This window comes from Diuraphis noxia, unplaced genomic scaffold, assembly GCF_037042655.1.
Source record: "Diuraphis noxia isolate RWA-SAM2 unplaced genomic scaffold, SU_Dnox_SAM2 contig0001, whole genome shotgun sequence".
Lineage (NCBI taxonomy): Eukaryota > Metazoa > Arthropoda > Insecta > Hemiptera > Aphididae > Diuraphis > Diuraphis noxia.
The window spans coordinates 89,410,863-89,433,949 of NW_028301711.1; positions in this window are offsets into that span (position 1 = coordinate 89,410,863).

Below are 23,087 nucleotides of genomic sequence, written 5' to 3' on the forward strand. Positions count from 1 at the left end.
AAATATAGCAGTAAAACATATAGTCAGAATTGGTTAAATTACAAAAATAAAAATTTAGATAATATCCTTTTTGATTTTAATATGGATATAGTATTTTTTAAATCACTCATATTATACAACAAAATGGGGATCTGAAAATATGAATTACCTATAATTACATATATGTACATATGTATATATTATATTAAATGTGCATATGTATTATGTACTTAGTTAAAAACTTAATTTTCTCAGACTTTTGAAACAAAATCTTCAATTACGTCTTCATTATCAACGTGTTTTGTTATTTCATTCTCAATTTACAATATTGCTGAATTAGTTAATCTTTCTTGCGATATGTCATATGTGGTTGATTGTAAATACGTCCTAGTTAAATTTCAATTTACCTACTAAAAGAGTGTTCCTTAGAAGTGACAATCTAAATGCAATCATTAAGTTTGGCAAGTTGAATCAAGTTCATATTTTTAATTGCATTTAAAATATTTAAAACAGTTGCGTTTTGTAACTTTGGTTTCTGATCTTGATATTTAAAAAGTTCCATTTCATTAATTTATTTCTTGGCATACCTATATCTTCATTGTATTTGATTACCTACTAAATCAGCTGCTCATTTTTTCAATGTTTCAACTTATGTAACAGATAGAGATAGTGAATGACCAGAAATGAATTGAAAATCATCAGCAATATTTGATAATTTTGAAACCTCCATTTCATTTGAGCCATCATAATAATATTATCAAGAACTTTGAAGCAGGTATTCTCTAATATTAAAAATTGATTTGCAAAAATATCTTCACCCATAACTGCTTTCTTTTTAATTTTTAATTCAGATTGTATTTTAACTTAATCACTAATACTAATAGCTTTAAAATTTGTTCGTTCCCAATTACGCATTTTTTGAAGAGAAACATTTAATGAACATTTAATATAACATTATTGAAGCCTGATCAATTGAAATATTTGAGCTTTGTAATAGTTTATTTACATTTTATATTTTATTCAATATTTTATCCTTCCCCACACAGCAATTTGAAAATATAAATATTTTCACAATATTTGAATTAGGTTATACTTCAAATATTTATTCAAGAATATTATACAGTTATTTAAAAAATATTTGATCTCCGAATATTTAATGCCAAATATAGTCACAACATTTTAAAATTAGTAGGTGTCAAATATTGTATATCAATTGTCCATCCAATGTTTTGAAAATGTTAAAAAACTATATTTATTCTAATTTTTATATCATCGTTATTTATATATATTTCATATATATAATATAGTATATATAATAAAAAATTGTATTTTATTATTAAGTTTACTATTATAAGTTGCATAATACCATATGTATTATATAAAATGGTTTTAAATTATAACTATATATAATATATGTGTAATATCAGTAAATTATACCTATATATATACTATTATTTGTATTTATCGATCGCGATCGCGACTAAAAAATAAGCAAATTGCAAATCAAACTATTTCAATACAATCTACTTTCTGCGTTAACAATCCCGTCCCCCAAAAATCGGATTGGTAGATAGGAATAAGATATGAATACGATAATTTTATATAAATCCAAATACCATTTGAATAAAACATTGCAATTAAATAATTGATTACTCGACCATAGTTGGAAATTTGTTCAGAAATAATTTGCTATTGTTAAGGTCCAAAATAAGTGAAAAAAATGTCTTTTTCATATTTTTATTTATGTATAGTTTAAAATATTATAAATATTACTATATATATTTTTTTTTTTTTGATGTCCACCCTTTAAACCATACACCAGGACACATATTCCATAGGGCCCCCACGGCACGAATTTGGCTACAATGTCCCAAGGTTAATGATTCCAATAATGTCTAAGCACTGATCCCTGTACTGCTGTTTATCGTCAATTTAAACATGTAAGTTTTAATCTTCTGTTGAATTCGAATGGCTAAAAAATTTTTAGATTCAGAGCGGAGCGATGAATGTATTGATTTTACCATGATGTGTGTTTTTTTTTTTTGTGTGTCTGTCATCACGTTTTAGGGCAGTAAAAATGCTTCGATTTTTGACTTCAGTACCTCATTCGATCAGAAAGTGAATCTAGTTGGTACTTTGGGGGGTCAAAAGTAAAAAATTCTTAATACTTTTCAAACTAAAAATTAAGGGGAAAACGGGAAATTTTACGCACACTCATTTTTCGACAAAATCGATTTTGGTTTTTGATTTAATTTTAAAACAAATGACCATAGATACATGAAATTTTCACCGAATGTTTATATAAGTACATTCTATCCACCATGCAATTTTCAAAATTTTTCGACTTAAGTTGAACTATTCATAGGCAATTGAAATTTTCAAACATTATTAGTTTTTTTAAAATTAATATCGATAAAAATGTATTTGTTAGGCAGAAAAGCTTGAAAATTTAATACAAGGCTCTTAACATATTGTTACAACGGCAGTTGAAAAATAAAATAAATTCATGGTCACAATTTTTTTTTTTTACAAGGATTCAAAGTTTGAATTTTGACAACATACGTAAAAATCATGAAAATTCATAAATTATTTTATGCTAGAAATTCATAAAAAAATTTCGTTTTATATCTAAGATTTGAAAATTTAATACATGGTTCCTATCATATTTTTACAATAGCAATTGAAAAATAAAAGAAATGCGTAGTCACAATTTTTTTTTACAATCATTCAAAGTTTGAATTTTGACAACATAATATGTAAAAATCACGAAAATCTGCAAAGTATTTCAAACAAGAAATTCATAAAAAATTTTCGTTTTAAATCTAAGATTTGAAAATTTTTAATAATCTATAATATATCCTAGACAGATAAACCGTCTTCGCTCAGAATCGTTTTTCGTATACAATGATATAATATAACTGGATTCAAATTTAATTCCATCCATTACAGTAACCCACTTGTAACCTACTGTGCAGCAGAGCGACATCCACGACTTACCCGCTTTTTTTACCTTATTTTTATCGAACGCGATAAGTGACGAATAACGATTTGCGTTGATGAAACGGAGTCAGTAGTACCAGGATCCAGGTAGTTTTTTTTCAGGGATAAGGGTAGTGCCTTCCATATCTGAACCCCCCCCCCCCCCCCCGCAACTTAAAAAAAACTTAATATTATCATTTATTTTAAAATTTACTATTTTAATTTTATATATTATATATTCATTAAACATTGGATATCACCCCGAGAAATTACCTAAAATACGCCACTGGTACCAGGGTTATAGTCGATAATCGTTCTTCAGTATTAGCGTCGTTGGTGCGTGGCGCGTAGTTTCGACGGCCGGTGGAAGTATTCAACGAACATCACGATCACATTATACGTCCCTGTTACATATATTTCAATCTTTCAGGTTCTAAAAGAAACTTCAACGTTTCTACAATGTTCCTTCAATGTAAAAAGCGCAACATGTATCTATTATGTATCTCTTGGTAGATAGGCAACCAAATCAACATCTATTTTAGTACTTTACCAATAATTCATACTATCTTTAATTTAATGGATACATGACATATAATGCAGATTCATAAAAATGTATTTTATGAACTGCAATAACACATGAACAATTTAATATGTATTAATGTCTTTTTACTTAAAAATATTAATTTTTCATAAAAAAAAGATACTTAAATTTAATTTACAGAAGTTTTTTTGTTTCAATTGATTTTATTCATACCCTTTAGTATTTAAATTGTTAGTTTTAGTAAAAAACTAACAATTTAAATACTAAAAAAATAGGTGTTAGTGAATATTATATAGAAAAAATATTTCATTATTAGCAAAATATTATATGTATTTGAATTTAAAGACTGGCTTATATTTCCTATTTTTTCAATATTTGTTCAAACACATATTATGTAGGATTATAGTATATAATAGTATTTATTAAATAGTTAAATGTGTAGTGTATGTAATATAAATTTGTTTTTAAATATTTTGATATTTAATAATGATGTATTTAAGGCGAAAGTACTAGAGTTGCTTGAAACACCTAGATGTCTTAGAAAAAACTTATATCAATAAACAAGTTACTTACGATTGAAAAAAATAGCCAATAATAAATCCTATGGTTATTGTATTTAAGTATTTTATATTCTATAATACAAATAATATATCACAATGAGTAGTGTGTGTGTGTGTGTGTGTGTGTGTGCGTAAATAATAGATTTAATACAATCTAATAGGTATTATTATTATATTTTCGGCTGAAATATTTTCGGCAATAATATAGCCCCTCATATCATGGCTGGTCTATGTGTAAAAGGTCATAATATCATAATATTCAAGAATACCATTTTTATAATATAATATATATTTATACATAATATTATACAATTTTCATGCAATAAAGTTGATCGAGATTTCAATTTTCAACAATATTTATTTAGATAGTTCATTTCGAGAACAGAAATATACAAAACTGAGTCGACAGTACCAGTGTCGCATGTGATATTCGCTACTCGTTCAGTTTAATATCGTCGACTCGCGATGAGCATCGGTCACGGCGGCGGCAGCGTAGTATTTACTCGTTCGACAACCATCACGATCATAGCATACGCTCCTGGTACATGTATAATAATCTTTCGCGTTATTAATACGCGTTTGTGTTAAATTTTATTAATTTATTATTTATATTATTTTATTTTATATTTATTAATTAATATTTAGTTAGATAGTTTAGATTAGTTATAAATTATATATAATATGATATTATTATTCATTGCAAAATAACATAACAATCTTGTTTTTTAATAATTATTAAAAGTACACAATAAAGGTAGATATTGTCCATTTCATGAAATGGATGTCCACATAATGTATTTTCGTCAAAACTCACAATCTGGACGAATTTTACAATATGGATTTCCGGTTCATTAAATTAGTGACTTCACTATGTGGATACGACATGTCGACATATATATTAAACGGGCTGCATCACTGTGCCATGTCGGTATGCGACTATCAATATATTTGGTATTTTATATACTTAAATATAAGTATAATATACTCAAATACTTGAATTAGTACAGTGCCTTTATAATAAGTGTGTGTGTGTGTGTGTGTGTGTGTGTGTGTGTGTGTGTGTGTGTGTGTGTGTGTGTGTGCGCGCGCACGCGTAAATAATAGGTTTAATACAATCTAATAGGTATTATTAGGCTCAAAAAACGGGAAGAATCGATTGGGCGTAACCTAAAGTAAAATCTGTTAGGTATTTAGGTTTTAGGTGTTTTTCTTTATGTGTTATAACTGTATTCGTAAATTCTTTTATACTTCATCAACAACTAAAACTAGAAAAGATTTCACTAAAAGACTTTCGTAGGAGGGTAGTTGATGGCTTGTTGGCTCCAAATCAGCTTCAAACGAAAAAAAAAATCACTCCATCCAAGTATCTCATCATAAACCACATGTAGCACCAGAAGTACGGTTTGAGCGTTCTGCACATCAACCTACTCGTGGTACACTAAGAAGATGTGCACTATGCAGCACAAAAGCAAAACAAAAAAGAACTGAATGGTTGTGTGAGACATGTAACATTCCATTATGTTTGGGAAAAAAAAACTGTTTTTCATTATATCATAAAAAATAAATTGAAAACATAACATGTTACAATACTATTTTATTATTCTATTCTATAAAAAAAAATACTTATGTATAATAATGTTATTTTATAAAAAAAGGTTGTTTTTTTTATTTTTATGTTTTTTACTAAGAAGAATTCTAACAAAGGCCACACTTATGATCAGCTTTATTTTATTATTAATATTTTTACTATAAAACTGTTTATTATTATAAAAGGGAATTTTTTTTTTTTTTTGGAAAATTATTTTAATTGATCTTGGCATTATAAGATAATAAAGATTTATATTTAAATTACGAGGAAGGTAATAGTTTTATATTTTTTACCAAACATAATATACATATTGTTATGATATTGAGCGATGGATAATGCATGGTGGTAAATACGGTATACCACCTGTTTTAAGTACTTAAGTTTTATTTTTTATTTATTTTTTCATTTTTTTCATAATATGGTGTAATCAAATAATAGAAACACAACGTCAAAATTAAAAAAATCAAAAAAAAAAAACTTGTGCTTCAAAGGGTTAAAGTGATGCTGAGGAAAGAAAAATAAATTTCAGACAGTTTTATCTTAATTATAAAGTCTTAAATAAAATCCAATAAATTTAAGATTGCCTATACTAAACCCCTTAAAAAGTCTAAGTTCACTTAATGTTACCATATTACACCATTGTTATGCTCAGTCAAAAAAAAAATTATAACAGTACTCCTCATGAGGGCCCGTCCGCATTGTGGTATTTTTCTATTAGGTAATACTAAATGGTTGAAAATTAACAGAATGAATAATACAAAAATATATTAACTAATAAAATTTAATTTAATAAGATAATTAACAGCTGTTATTTCGGATTCGATATTCATCCATTCGTCGATAACAATCGTGTATCCGTGCTTAATATTTTTAATGTAACTTTTTATTTTTTTTGTATATGTTTTTACAATTATACCTATTTCTAGTTACGTTATTTATAGAATGACTAAATTGCAAAAGAAATTTAAAAAATACCAACCAATTTGTTTGTACCTATAATATCACAAAGTAACGTAGTTACTTTTCTATTTTAAAAGTAAATATAAGAGTAAATTAACCTTATTACATTTATCTCTAAATAATTTACCTAACATTGTACTCTAGTCTAAAGTACTTATTTAATATCCAGATTATCTATAGCTAATTCAATCAATATGTATCGGATAACCACGGATATGTTTGCAACAGTTTTTTCATGCAGAAGCTTTTCTAACAGATACTATTAAATATTAGCAATAGCTTAACTTATAATATCATTACTACCTCCAAATGCGATTTTACAAGGTTGTAAACATATAGATTACCCCTTCGATTTTAATACCTAATTATAATATATTGCCTTGTTTTAGTGTTGTAAGTAACAGCGTATGTGATACATAACGATATTATGTAGGTTAATCAAGAGTGGGTAATCAAAACTTAAAAATTAATTGTAATAAGCAAATAAATAAATAAATATTTAAATTTTACAAAATGAAACGTGGAAAGTGGAAAATGCTATCATTATATTATTTATATTATAATATATAAAGTATTAAGTATACATAACATATAGGTACAATATAAATAAGTCTGAAGTCATGAACAATTATATCAAATATAATGTAACGTATTATTACAATTATTATTATAATTGATGTTAGGTGACCTAATTCTTAAACAAATTTTGGCGTAAGACATTTATTTAAGTCAAGCAGCTATTTTTCACATTTTTTAAAAATTAAGTATCAATATTTTTTTTAGAGCTAATTACATCAAAATGCATCGACTTTTTTCCAAATATTGTTTTTATGGGAATTTCTTGATATAATAATGTCATATTTCTTAAATTATTAATTAACAATATAACTTTCGTTATTTTTGTTTAACTAGAATCTTTGTTTATATGTTTATTTGTCAGGCTTTTTTGTTACACTCTGTTTACTTCAAAATTTATATTTACATATAAACTACGTAGTATGTATATGACATATTTGAATATTTCTATATGCATATAACTAGGGCTAGGATTTATATGCATTTGCATGTTTTTTTCCTTTAGTCCAAATTGATTGGTTGTCGGATTTGTCCACGATTTGGCTTATTCTCGTTTAAATCGGACCAATTTTTTTTTTGCATATTTTTGCATATTTTGGACATAATGCATATAATTGCATATTCATAATTTTTTTTAGAATTCGATATTTTTCAACTAAGATTTTGTAATTTTTATAAGTTATTGTTAATTTTAAATGGTACTTCACGAAACCGACAGTTTTTGGTTTATCCGTTGAATTTTTGTAAATATATAGCATAAATACTACCTATATAGCATAAATACTACCTATTTTATCTTAGGTCAGATGATATCCGTTTGTTATATTTTATTATATAAGATTATTATTTTTTTCGATATAACATTACAAAGTGTCCGCGTTCTGGAATGAACGTTTTTACCCGACCTGTGCAATGTGTACCTACGATTTACGCCTTATGAATTTTGAACAATAAAACGTAAAAACTACTACAAAGTGACCTTTACTTAGGAGTTTGGACTATAGTCTACAGATTAAAATGAATGAATAGAATAAAATGAACTGACGTACCTAGTGACCTCATACAAATAATTTATCTTTTACATTCTAACTGATTACAGAACTTGAATATGTTTTTGATATGGTAAAAATAATATAAGACAGCCATCAAAAGTTTCAGGATCCAAGGGTCATATTTGTTCCTGGCTATTAAAATATTATATTAGGTATTAATCAAATATATTAAAGTTATGAAATATGTTTAAATTAAAAATATGCTACCTATATCAGGATTTTTAATAATTTTCTGTAAGCTGTAATGACAATGTAATACTATGTCTATGTGTACAAGTTTACTACGAGTAGTATTTATATCGAGAAATATTTTTTCATAGTATTTGTTTTAAAAATAATTTTAAGGCATTTTTCATCCATACAAATGCCAATCGTTTTATACATGAAAGTGATGACATCTTTGATCTGATAATGCAGATCATTGATTATCGGAAGTGTAGTGTCATTTTTAACAGTTTTAAATACATATGTATACAAATTTAAATTTAAATTATTTAGTTATAATGGTTATATATTAGTTACAGATATATTTGTGATAACAAACTTAATGTTGGTTGATAATGATTATCATTTGTCTTAAAAATTGCGGTGGAAAATAATTAAAAATAATTGCAAATATTATATTATATGTTTGTGAACGGTTTTACTGTTTATTTTACTTATTTGCTATTGATAGAGAGGGATTTTATAATTTTATATTAAACGTAGGTAAATCATGTAAATATTAATAATTGTAATTTTATGGCGTATGTCTTCAATATGAGACTTTAGGCCTACTATATAAATTGTATTGTGTCGTTATAGCTATACGATTGAGAATGATCACCACCAGTGTAGTCGTATTGAACAGCGTCAATTGTCCATAATATAGGGTCCTGGTATGTTGTCCCGGCTACAAAAGCAAAGACAATTATTATATAATCCTCGTCGCCGCGCCACCGCCGCCGCCGCCGTCGCCGCCGTCGCCGCCGTCGCCGCCGTCGCCGCCACCCGTGGTCGTCCACACTGTAATATTATTCTCACCGACGGCGACGAGTCCAAACAATTTCTACATTACCACCCAAACAGCCGTTTTTAACTCGGTGGTATTAAATTAATTAATTATTAGTATATTATTATATAAATCTGATTACTGAGCTGTTTGTATAAAAACATTTAGGTAGATACGTACGTTATTTGATTGTTATTTATAAACTTTTATATTAGTATTTATTATTTTAAAATTATTTAATTTTCTCTTTTACCCGAATAAAAAATGCATATTTTATACTTATAGTTATTATATTATTGTTTTAAATTTAATAATGATTGACTTTTTTTTTTATTATTATAGCTCGGTACATATTACTTTTATTTTATATACACACTTATGCTATACGACACACGTAATGCTATACAGTGGTCTCAAGCTCAAATTATATTAAAGCTTTGCGAGTAAAACATGTTCATAGACCTTTTTATCTCTATATAATATTATAATTAAAATAAAACATGATGAATCATGAATTTAATTAAATAAAAATATTTATATTAGATTATAAAAATAAAACATTACGAATGTAAAATAATATTAAATTGATAATTATTGAAATAAAACTAAAATGTTATCAAAAAATTAAGTATTTAAACGAGTTTTTAACTTTTGAACAATGTTACTTAGATAACCACAGTTATATAATACATAGGATATAGGTAGCTAGATGTGTTATACAGGAAATTCGTAGAAATTTAAAAATTTTATTAAATAGCATCAGTAATAAGTAAATTACCTATTTACGAAAATGGTTTTCTTATAAATATATTGCACTATTGTGAAAAGTAAAAACCAAGGTTTCGGTAATTTGGAATAAATCACATTTAGACCAATATAGTATTTGTATAATAAATAAAAATGATATTTTTTTATAATATTTACCATACCTAGATATTATTATGCATGCTAGTGATTTGTGTATTTTACTCGTTTGTGAGGAGAAATAGATTTTATAATTTTATACTGAATGTAAATTACGTAAATAATAATATTAATGTTAGTAAGTCGACTGTCTAAAATGTTATGTGGGTGGATGCTAGCCTTGTATTTTACGATTCTTTTATGTCAATATGAGTCGTATGGAGTAACTCGAGTATACAATTACCTACTCAATGGAAAGCGAAGGAGAATTCTAACTATATTTATATTTACGATGTATTGGGCGTTGACTTCAAAAACATTTTTACCTATTTGATCCATTTATTTGACTCACAGTGCCGTGATGCGGAATTTATTGATAATTAACTATAATGAGGGAAAACCGTGATGGCCACCTCATTATTTAAAAAGAAATGCCTAAATAATGATTGTTATATGGCTATAAATCATTAATGAGAGTATAATATTTGAATAAGTACTTATAAAATAATTATTTTCTGCGATCAAGCACTTCTAACGAAAGAATTTAAACAGTCGTTTTTTGTGCTAAATTAGACAATTATAGAATGTATTTATGTCTAATAGACAATTAAGTGAGTGAAAATTCAAAAATTAGAATTTCACCCAACTCTTGTGTATAGATAAGATATTATAGAAAAAAATGTTGGTAGGTATTATAGTATATTAATCTAATGAATATGTTAAGCGTTAAGCAGAATTTACGTGATAACTGAAAAAAATAAATATAAATTGAATAATATATAATATTACCTAATAGGTACGTTTGAATGAACGCATAAAAATACCACCGATTGTTAACTTTTAGAACCTTTTTGTCATGTAAATTACACTGACACATAATTACTACCTGAAAAAATTGTATTTCCACTGGTATGTTTTTTTACCTGAATGTAATAAAATGTCATTAACAACTTATTAAATAACCGATTGAGGCAATGAGTCGTCGCTGCAGTTATACGAAAGTAGTTCAAGCAGCGTCGTCGGTACAAACATAAAAAAAGGAATAATAAATCTAATTACTACGTCATATTATGAATTATTTATTTAATAAGTGTTTGTGAAATTATAACAAATCTTGCTAAAATCACTAAATCAGCATATTATGTTATAAATAAAAATGTACATCCATGTATTTTGTGGGACATCCTGTTTATCGAAAAATAATTTTACTGTATGCGTGATTAACTGTTTAAACTAAAAACTCAGATGGAATTTTTTCGGTACATATTTTCTGTATACAAAATTGAAAAAGTAAATTCCTAACCATGGGTGGGCCTAATATAGAAACGTTTCTCTCATCGCATCTACAGTTTTTATTTTAAAACGTTTTGTGGGATTGGAGGTATTGTAGAATTCTTCAGAAATGGATCACTATAAACTATTGGCGTATTAAAGATTTTAGATATTTTATTATAATCAAAAATATTAATTTTAATTATAAGAATTTGCGCTTTTTTTTTTGCTAAACAGTTATTTTCTTAACACAATTACATTTTCAAAACCTTATTTACATCGTTATATTTTAGGTACGTGGTAGGTACACTGGTATTGAAATATAAATAATTAAGTTAATATAACACAATAATTTAATATTATTATGTAATATAGTCCTATGCAATATTTTCGGCAAAATATGTTATTAAGTTCAACGTACTGTACTTACTATAGTTACTAAACTAACAGAAATCAAATCACACATTAAGAGTACGTAACAGTGGTATTTGTTATCTCCGTCTTGCCAGTGCGTAATATAACAAATTTACGCTCAGCAGAACACTTGTAGCGTTGTAGCGCCTTTAGTTTAAAAATTACAGTGAATCGGCCTATTATGAAACTTGATGGTAAGAACATTATCTGTGTTTGTACGTTGATTTTTTACGATAATTTAATTTTTAAGTGAGTTATGAGCATTTTTAATGTACTACTGTCTTCGCTCAGAATTATGTCGTGGGTCTATGCATTGATTTATAATATTCAATTCAATTTTCATATATCTATTACAGTGATCTAGCCAATGACGAGGTATACCACAAACAAAACCATGAAACAAAGAGCAGAGCGATTTTTTAGATTTTATTTTATTTTTCCTCTTCAGTTTTGAACATAGCGTGATGGGTCGTAGCTTTAACATATAGGTATATTGGTATATATACTTACTGCGGGTACCTACACAAGTATATTATACGACGCGTATAATTCATAATATACTGTACTGTTACAGAATCCTGTGGCTCATTGGGGTATCTACTATATACATCAGTGATCTCAAACTCAAATTACCTACGGGCCATATACCTATTTTTTCAAAAAAATTCGCGATCCAAATTTTAAGTGTCATTTTTATACTTATACACTAAAAACTAAAGACAAAATGAAGGCAAAAATACATACAAAATCCATTTATCTAAATTTAACTTAATATATTATGAAATTACTGTTATTATAATTAATATTATCAAAAATATTTTTATTGCGGGCCACGTAGGAAGGGTACGCGGGCCACAGGTGGCCCGCTGGCCGTATGTTTGAGGCCACTGATATACAGCATTAATATGTACAAACTATGAATACAAACAGATAACACATGTTAACGTACTGGTCGTATCTTAATCCGGCACGGTCGGAGGTCCGGATGTTCATGGAACCAGTGTGAATGATCGGTACGTTAGTGGCGTCATTGTAGCTGGGTGGGTATTTGAAACTGTCGCCTTTGTAGGGTAGATTTTAAGTATTACAATTATTTTTGACCGCTATAACTTATGTCACTACAGGGCTTAATGTTTATAATATTGTGCTTTTGTTCGTTACATAGCCATGCGCGTGCATATGTGTGTGTGATGTTCCTAGAATGTGACCAGCGGGAGATTTCTTTTATGCTCAGACATATAGTTTTATTTTGACCTGAACGAAAGGACACTCTCTCCTCTATTCCTCTACCGAAACTACAGTATTTTTCCATCTAAATTTAGAATTAGAAACTACTTTGCAGAAGCATTTGTTATAACAATATAATAAGTTATATTATATTTATTTCAAGTTGGTACCAGTATATTTTAATAATCCAGTTTCTGTGCACCACATGCGTGCAAAATAAATTTTATAAAATAGCGTGTGCAGCCCTATAGATACTATACACACATTATACACATTGTACCCACGTCTTACATATACAATATAAATTGAGACGTGTAGTTGATAAATCGACTATTGAAATAGCTTCCTGTTTGTTCGACACGATTCTGCGCCCTAATATTAATATATATATATATATTATATTATTTACAGACTGCGATGGGTCCTGCCCGAGTAAAAATGTACATATATAATATCTTATTGAGTTCATTTAATAATGCGTGTATGTGTTAATGCATTTCTATACAATTCAGACAGACGGTATTATATCGGCTGTAAATATTAATATCTACTTATAAAAAAAATATACACTGTTGTTAGTACACTCCAGTAATGTACACTCGTGTACATTCCAACGACGACTGTTTGCATTAGATATATTTATTATTTAAACATATTGTATTCAATTTATAGTTTTACATTCTGCTGTGCCTATTCATTCGATTAATAAACTACTCTATAATGCGTTACATCTTAAACATCCGCCGTAATGGCTTTCGCTATTTATACATTATTATTTATTATGTTGTTTACATTGTAATTATACCGTATCATTAATGCCAAACGACGAACAATAGTGGTTTAATCACTTACATTTTTATTTTTGAAATTTCGCTGACTTAGTAGTAGATACCTACATATTATACATAAATTCCCTTTATAACAGGTAAGTTTTCGTCCTTAAATTGTCTAATTTAGTACAAAAAAAAGACCGTTTAAATTATATATTAGAAGATAACAAAAACGATTTATAAATGCTTCTACGCATATTATAATTCCCATTTCCCATTGTGATTTTATAGCCATAAATTAGTCATTAAGTAGGTATTTTCCTTTTAGGTATGAGATATATTTAAGGTATAATTTATTTGGTTGAAGAGAGAAATGGACGAAAGACCTTCTGATAATGTCACAGCAAATTAAGAAAGAAAGGAAATATTGTAGTATTGTTGTATTAAAAATAATAAATTCAATTTAAAATCTAAATTTTCATATAACATACATGATGTAAATACTTTTAGGAGAGATTTGAACGGACTATGCCCCTCTATTATTAAAATTGGTCTCACCAAAAATAATATGAGATCATCAAGTTGTAAATTCAATTTAAATTATAAAATTAGATTTTAAATGTAACAAATGTTTAAGAAATTCTATTTTAAATTACAAATTTTTACGCTTTCAAACATTTTGTACAAACATCCGTTGTTTGGTAAAAAAAACTATTTGACTAATAAAATAATACACGATAGGAAAGAACAATATTTAATGATCAGAATGAATTTGACCATCAAGTCATATTAAATACTTAAATGTACTATTATACGGCATGATAAATTTATTAAAAAACACTTATTATTTTAGAAAACACAAACTTTTTGAAATTGTTTCTTGAACATAATTTTAAAACGCTGTCTTATAAAAAAACTGGTAGGAAAAGTCAATCGATGGAAAAGGGAAAGTCATACTTTTGACGAAAACTGGCTATGGCTGTTTTGATCAGACATGCCCCTACATGATTTTTTGGTCTTAATTTTATCTAGACCCCTGTAAAAAATTGGAAATAAGCAAATTAGTCTGGGTTGTGAAAACGTTTGTATTCTTTTATACTCAAACCATTAAAAAACAATTTTTCGATAAATATATTTTCTGTAAGCACCAATTAATTAACCTTTTTTTGATTTAATATTGTATAAACTGATGAATAATTTGCATTAGTTTTATTTTCAGTTATACCTTTATTATATTCTGTGAAAATAGATATGACACTTATTTATACAAAGCAAATATTATTTGAAGAGAAAAAAATATTCATTTCTGTCATGGTACCATGTTTCACCATTATGTGATGTACAAAAGATTTAATAATTTATTTATGATTTTTAAAAGTAGTTACTATGGTTATGATAGTGTAATCTTAAATTTCTAAGTTTACGTGATCCAGAAAAGTTTCAGACAGGCGTTAAACTCCTAACATATTTTATGATAGTATAAATATATACAAGTTCGGATAATGGAAATTAAAAAAAATATTATTTGTACGATGAATATAAAATTATTATTGCATATTATCGACTTATTGCACTTATTATAATTTATAACATATTATTATATTATTACTTATTACGAATATAAAAAGATAACTTAATATAACGTTTGTATTATTATTTGTTTTTAACAAACTGATCAGTAAATAATATGACGAATAGCTTCTACGCACTAATTAACTGCTACCTACTAGGCTTGTGCGTCATGATATTTTACGCATTGACGTTCGAATAAAACACCATTCGGACACATGTATTAATGTATTGAAACGAAATAGCGTTCGGATAACGCGAAGGATTCGTATAACAGAGGTTCGAATAATCGATATTCTACTATATTTATAATATTTAATCTACCTAAATACACAATAATAGTATTATGAATATCATAATGGAATATAAAATAATTTATTTTTAGCTTAAAATATAGCGTACCTACCTAATATAACGATTTTATAATACGCATATTTTATTTACTTATCGACGTACAATAATATACCTATTATAAATTGAGGATATTTGAAGATTAGATATTATAATAATATGTAATAAAAAGATATCGCCATATCGACATCGATTAAATTATTACTCACTAGTCACTACTCGTATTAGTCATAAACTCATATATAATATTATCTGTATATGCTGGTTATAAAAGAAAGTAGGTATATATAATATATATACTATATATACTATATATTCATAGTATACATCAATAGCATTGAAGCATTTTAACAATCAATGACACAAACTGTCTTAGTTATTTTAGTTTTTATATAATTTTAGTTTATATGGTATAATAAAATTGTGAATTTTGTATAAATAATTAATATAGTAAAAATATATATTATTTTTTTTATTGATACAATATTTTTCCACATTTTCTTTTATCTTCAAATAATAAAATGATATAATGATAAATATAATGGTTTTAAAATTTAGGTACCTACCTATGATATAGATATATCAGATTAAAATGCGTAAAAAACTAAAACCTATTCGTAGTTATAATAAAAATAGTATTATAGACTTTATATCAGGGCTTTAAACTGATATTCGATACTGGTTTCGATTACCGGTTAAAACCGTTAAAAGCCGAAATCAAAATCGGAAAAAGTCAATACTGGTATCCGAAACCGAAATCGAAATAGGAAAATTATAATACCGGTATCCGAAATCCAAATCGAGATCGGAAAAAATAAATACCGATATCTGAAACAGAAATCGAAATAGGAAAAAAAAAATATATTATTATGTAGGTAAGTCTAGCTGACTAGCTGCACTGCTGCAAGTAGTCTTCGTCTGCGGGTACCCGTATGTTCGCATAGGTAATTCCACAGGGTATACAAAATATTAGACGTACCTATAGTATATTATATTATTATTATACACAATATAATCAGGGCTTAAATAAAAAAAAATACCGTTTACCGTTATAGGGATAGCAAACGTTTCGATAAATTTAGCGTTTATAAATATATAAAGATACGCTATAATATTATAAATATAAATATACGTTATAAAGAATTTAAACGTTATGAAAATATAGCGTTTAACGTTTAAACGTTATAGAAACTAAATATTCACAACGTTTAAATTTATGAATAATTTAGCATTAAACATTATTCAAATTTAACTTATAAACGTTGTTAAAATTGTAGAATTCATTATTATATTTTAATTTGTTTAGAAGAGCAAACACTATAGTCATGAGCTCATGACTCTTGAAAAATAGTGAAAGGTTATCAGTGGCGTATTTGGGGGGGGGGGTGTCCTCCATGTCTTGACACCTCCCCGATATTTAAAAAAAAGTCCTAATATATTGGACATTAGTGTTGTCACTTATTTTATAGTATACTATTTTTATCAAATGTAAAACTTCTTGTCAATTCCTAACATATTAATTTGTTTAAAATTAATTCAATGTCTTTTTACATTAGTAAATAATAGTAAAAATTTTGTTTTTGAGGTTCAATAAATGTTGACACCCCCCGAGAAATCACCCAAAATACGCCACTGAAACTTAGATTTCTAGTTATATGTTATAACTTGCTAGTTGCTAATTACTTTTTTTGTTACTAGTTAATTCAATTTATATTTTATACTAGTTGCCATCGAAAACTCGCTGTTCTGAAACTCGGGGGCCCGTGATACTCGGTGTGAGTGTGGGTGGTGTTGGCTGGAAACGATAATGTCGTAATTTATTTTTTAACAAATAAAACTAATTGTTGGTCAAAAAACAAAATTTTTCGAAGTGATAGAATACTTTATCGAAGAATACTTTTTTTGGCAACAGGCTATGTGATCGGGAGACGGCAAGATTTTATAATTTACGTAGTATGTAATAAAAATAAATATTAAATTGAAAAACATACTACATATGTATACGATGCCACAACACATCAAAATTCATAAGTGATATATAATAAGTATTTGTGATTATAAATTAAAATTTATGACATAAAATTACCAGAGAAAGAATTTTAATTTTTAATAAGATAAAAAAAACTTATTAAATCTTAAGTGGAGTTAGAGCGCCGTGGTTGTGAGATTGACTATGACTTACATCAGTATGATTCATAAAAATTGCAAAACAAAAATTGTGTGGCTCTATTTTATCCGATTGTCATCCAGTGTCCAACTCTCCAACTAGGTTCTACTCCAGGACCACACATGTCTCCTAGGAGTCCTCTTTGAAAAGATCAAAAATTAAAAATAGCTCATGTGATAATGTGTTTATTCTTAGCGTAGGGATTTATATTTTTCTCAAAATAATGCCGTTTTCTATACCTATTAATAATTATTAAAAAAGGCTATTATTAACAATAATATTGGTACCATATTATCATTATTGTTACTTTTTAAAAATACATTACTAAGAATTTAATTATGTAAAATGGCGTATTATTATTTATAATGGAATGTTTTGATTGTTTTCTGAAGTAACAACGTACTATTTAATTAATTTTGATTATTTTTATAGTGCCTAATGGCTAATCTTACGCTGTGTCCTACGTGAACGCGGCAAACGCGGCAAAAAACAAAACAGCTTGTATTTCGTCGCATCGCGTCGCGACGCGAAAAAGGAACAGCATGGTCAGGATAGAATTCGTTCGCACTCGCCGCGTTCGTCGCGTTTACGTAGGACACAGCGTTAGAGTCACTATATTATTATAATCCCATCACAGTTTTACAAAAATAATTAAATTCTAATTTTATTCTACAGATAATTTTTAATTTTTTCGTAATTTCCTTAGGGCTGCTTTCACCAAATACTTTAAACGTCGATTACGCTTAATCGACTGATAACAGTTATTTAACCGGCCAAATTCGGCCGATTAAACCACGGTTTAACTTAATCGTAGTTTAAAGTAGTGGTGAAACCGGCCCTTGGTTGTCTGATACGTTTGTTATGATTCAACTTTCGTTTACCGATATGTAATCCGTTAACGATTTCAATCGTTTTTTGAATCGTTTAACGTTATAAAAACGTTTTAAAGCCCTTAATATAATTATTGCATTTATATAATTTATTATATATTACTTTTACATACAAATTGTGGTACATACTTTAACGTGACCTAAATACCTAACATACAACACCAATATAATAATTATTTTATAGCTTCACATTTTTTTTATATTAATGGATTTTGATCAAACTACATTATTATTATCTACATTCACACAGTATCTACACAGTAAACAATATTTTGTGTTTCTAATTATTACTTATTATTTATTATTATTCATTGTTATTAAAACTTAAAAGTAGCTACTTTATAATACTGCTATAGTCGATACTGCTATTAAAAAAAAATATATAGTATTATTATTTATACTCAATATCAATTTTACTAACCAGACTCTAGACATATTTTAGTTATTAAGTTTTTGTAATTCTATCTCTGTCACTGTGTATTAGGTACCTAAGTATTTCATTAATTTAGTTTTTAGTAATAGTTTAGTTTATTTCTACGTTTTATATCACGGACTTATCAATGAATAAATGTTTAATAATACACCAGACACTAAATCGTACGACATGCAATGTTTGGCGACTGGCGAGTGGTTCCTATTACGCCAGTATTTTATGTCATTATAAAAACTTATAATAACATTAATAACCATCTTGGGTTTAAAATCGATGTTGGATACCAGTTAAAATTAAACTAAAAAAAGTCAATATTAAATAACTAAACCCACTAAAACTTAAACTACTAAAACCAGAATCGGAATAGGAAAAAATCAATGCCGGCATCCGAAACCGGAATCGAAATCGGAAATAATAAATACTAATAACCAAAATCAAAAACGAAACTGGAAAAAAAAATTTTCGGTTTCAAGCCCTGCTTCATATAAACAATTTAAGAATCGATCAGCGCAATAATTGCAATTATTGACGTACACAATATATTGCATTCAACTGACGTGACTGACGAACACAATTTATAACATACAAATATCGATCGGTACAGTTGACGTGTACCTTTTTCCTATCTTGTAATTTTTCTTTGCTAACCAGCAATTTTTAGCATAATTGAGATATTATGCTCCTTACCTAAAACCTAGGTAAAATAATTACGAGAGATAAATAAAAACTGTGAGTTTTATCTACTGCATTTTATTAAGTGTATTTGTTAAATTGATAAACTAAAGAAATCTGTGCATAGTATATTTTCTCACCAATTCAATATAATTTCTGCATAGAAACGTTTTACCATAACATTATTTTTTAACCTTAGACGGATTCATAACGAGATTCAGAATGAGAGGGGAAAATTTGTTTGAATATATTCAACACGGATATTTATTTTAAAATTTAATAAATTTAATATATTATATAATACGTATCAACACAACCAATAGTATTGTTAAGATATAATTTATATATGATGTAATAAAATTATCATTACATTTCATCTTATTTTTATACATTATTTAATAAAATGTCCAGAATTCTAGTTTATAAATGAATAAATACACATTTGTTTTTACAATTTTATATTTACTTAATTACCCATCTATAAGTATAATTTAAGCTATAGATTAAATATTTATTGATACAAATTTAGATTTGTGTATTTGTGTGTAGTGGTATGGAGAAGGCCTGATATAGGTATTATATACCCTACTCGTAGGTAATTCACTAAATTAACATTCAAAACTGGATGCTAATAATGTAGTAAAACTGTACTAAACAATAATCATTTGAAATTTTTCTGTATGTTATGTTTATAAGTGCATGTTAATGTACAAACAAAGATATGTAGCTGCATTTGCGTTTTACATGTAACGTCCTTCTAAAAAACGGGCGTACCTACCTATTAAAATCTGATTACACACTAGGCGGATTGTTGACTCTCAAACACCAATAGGGAAGACTGTCATAGAGGCACGCCCAACTTATATATATATATAAGTTATAAACAATAAAATAATTTTTATTTTTCAGCTTATATTAAAAATAATATCTTCAATGTGTTCAGATTTCATTGAATTCTAAATTAATATTATTTAACTATTTAAAAGAAATTAATTCAGATAGAAGTCAGTACTTAATTAAATGTTTGGAAACAAAATATTATAATTTATAAGTAACAAATTAATTTTTAAATATTTTGGTACATAACGTAGTGGCACATAATGTATTGATTTTGCAATTTTTTTCGTTTGAAAATTATTTGTATAATAGAAAAAAATACTTTAAATATCTTTTCTCGTGGAAGAGTGAATATAGTTGTTACATTGAAAGGTCAATATTTCCCAGTATTTTTCTTAAAAATTTTAGAATTTTGATGGAAAAATGAGTATAAATATTGAATTTTTACGATTAGATATTTAGAATATTTAAAATATAATATAGGTATTTAGAATATTAAAACATTTAAAACCTTATTGACACACAATAATATTTTAAAATTGAGGATATTTAGAGGTATAATATGTGATAAAATATATCAGGGTATTGTCATTGATTAAATTATTACTCATATTAGTCATAAGTTATGACTCATAACTCATAAATAATGAACCATAGTTTTTTTTTAATATGTATTATACGCAAATAGCAGCATTTTATTATATTAAAAATTTAAAACGTAATATTTTGCTTTACACATAGTACATATCCAAAGATAAATATTGCAGTTTATTTCATAAAATATCCTAAAACTAAAAAAAATGACCTTGATAGTCACAAAAATGTCCCGAAAACGAACAAAAACCGTTAAAAATACAAAAATTAGTTATATAGATTCGTATTTCGTATATTATTAAAATACATTTTAAGCTATGATCATACATCATCGTCCATAGGGTTCTAAAATGTCATGAAATTTATATTATGAAAAATAATAAAAATCATTTTAATTCAAATTTAGAACAGAAATATTATTGAAATATTTTTCAAATACCTACTACATAAAACAAATTACTTAAAATATATAATAAGCATACTTAAAAAAGTTTCAAAACACATGAATTACCTATACCAATTTCTTAATTCCTGTTTATTTAATATTTTATAATTATTAATTAGACATAGTTATAACCAGAGTCCCTATTATAATAGTCTACGAGTTAAAACCTTATATATTATTTCTATTTGAATTAAAATAAAATAAAAACTTTATATTTATTAAATCCTTAGTATAATAGTGTTTTTATAATTTATAATTTACAGCCTATAGAGCTAATATAATATAATATTTGTATATTAATATGGTATGAATATAATAATATATAAATATTATATTATATTAGTACCTAGCTATTATCAATTATCATTATAATTTATAAACATCAAAGAAAAACGTAATCGTGATCCTATAATCACTAATCAGCTATGAATTCAGTGTGTGTCATTTTGTCGAACATACCAAAAACAAAAAAATTTAAAAAAAATATTAAAATATTATATTTTTCAATATTTCAAAGTGAAAATTTCATTTGATATATATTTTCATACTCATATAACCCTAATCGTCTATGATATTTGCTGACAGCGAAATTCATAGCTCAGAACATTTTTGATTTTTACGGCACCTACTAGTACCAGATAAATTTTTAATCGATACCTAATGTGTAATGAATGCAATTCAATGAATAATGATCTACCTAACTGCACTTTCCGTAAAGCAGAGTGATATTCATTTACACACCAGTAGACCAGTTTTTATTATTAAAAATATTTTATAGTTGGTGAACACTATCTATGTATTTTTTTTAAATCAACGATTGCATAATCTGTGAAACATTATAATAATATTATTATTATTTTTTTTTTTTTATAAAATAAAAAAATGCAAAATCATTATAGAGAAAAAGTTTACTTAATTAACTAGGTACTTAATTTTTTCCATACTTCGTTCGATTTAGGTATTTTGAACGACTAAAATACCTATGTTACAATAATTTTAATTGACTCACAGTTCCTAAAGGTACAATTAGTGGATACATAATATATAAAAGTATCTGAATAATTCTACCTACACAAAAAATTTTATTTTTACTAAACAGTTCAGTGCCGTGCCTGGTGCCTAAATGCCCTGATTTTTTTTTTTTGAACAATGATTAATGTCAAATTTTCAGAAAGCAACAGGTGATAATAGTATTTACTAGATTTATAAAAATTAGAGAAAAAATATTTATTTGACCAAAGCAAGTGCCTACCAGATAAATTGCAAAATGTGTATTATCAAAATCAATTACATAATATATAAAAAGTCTAATTAAAA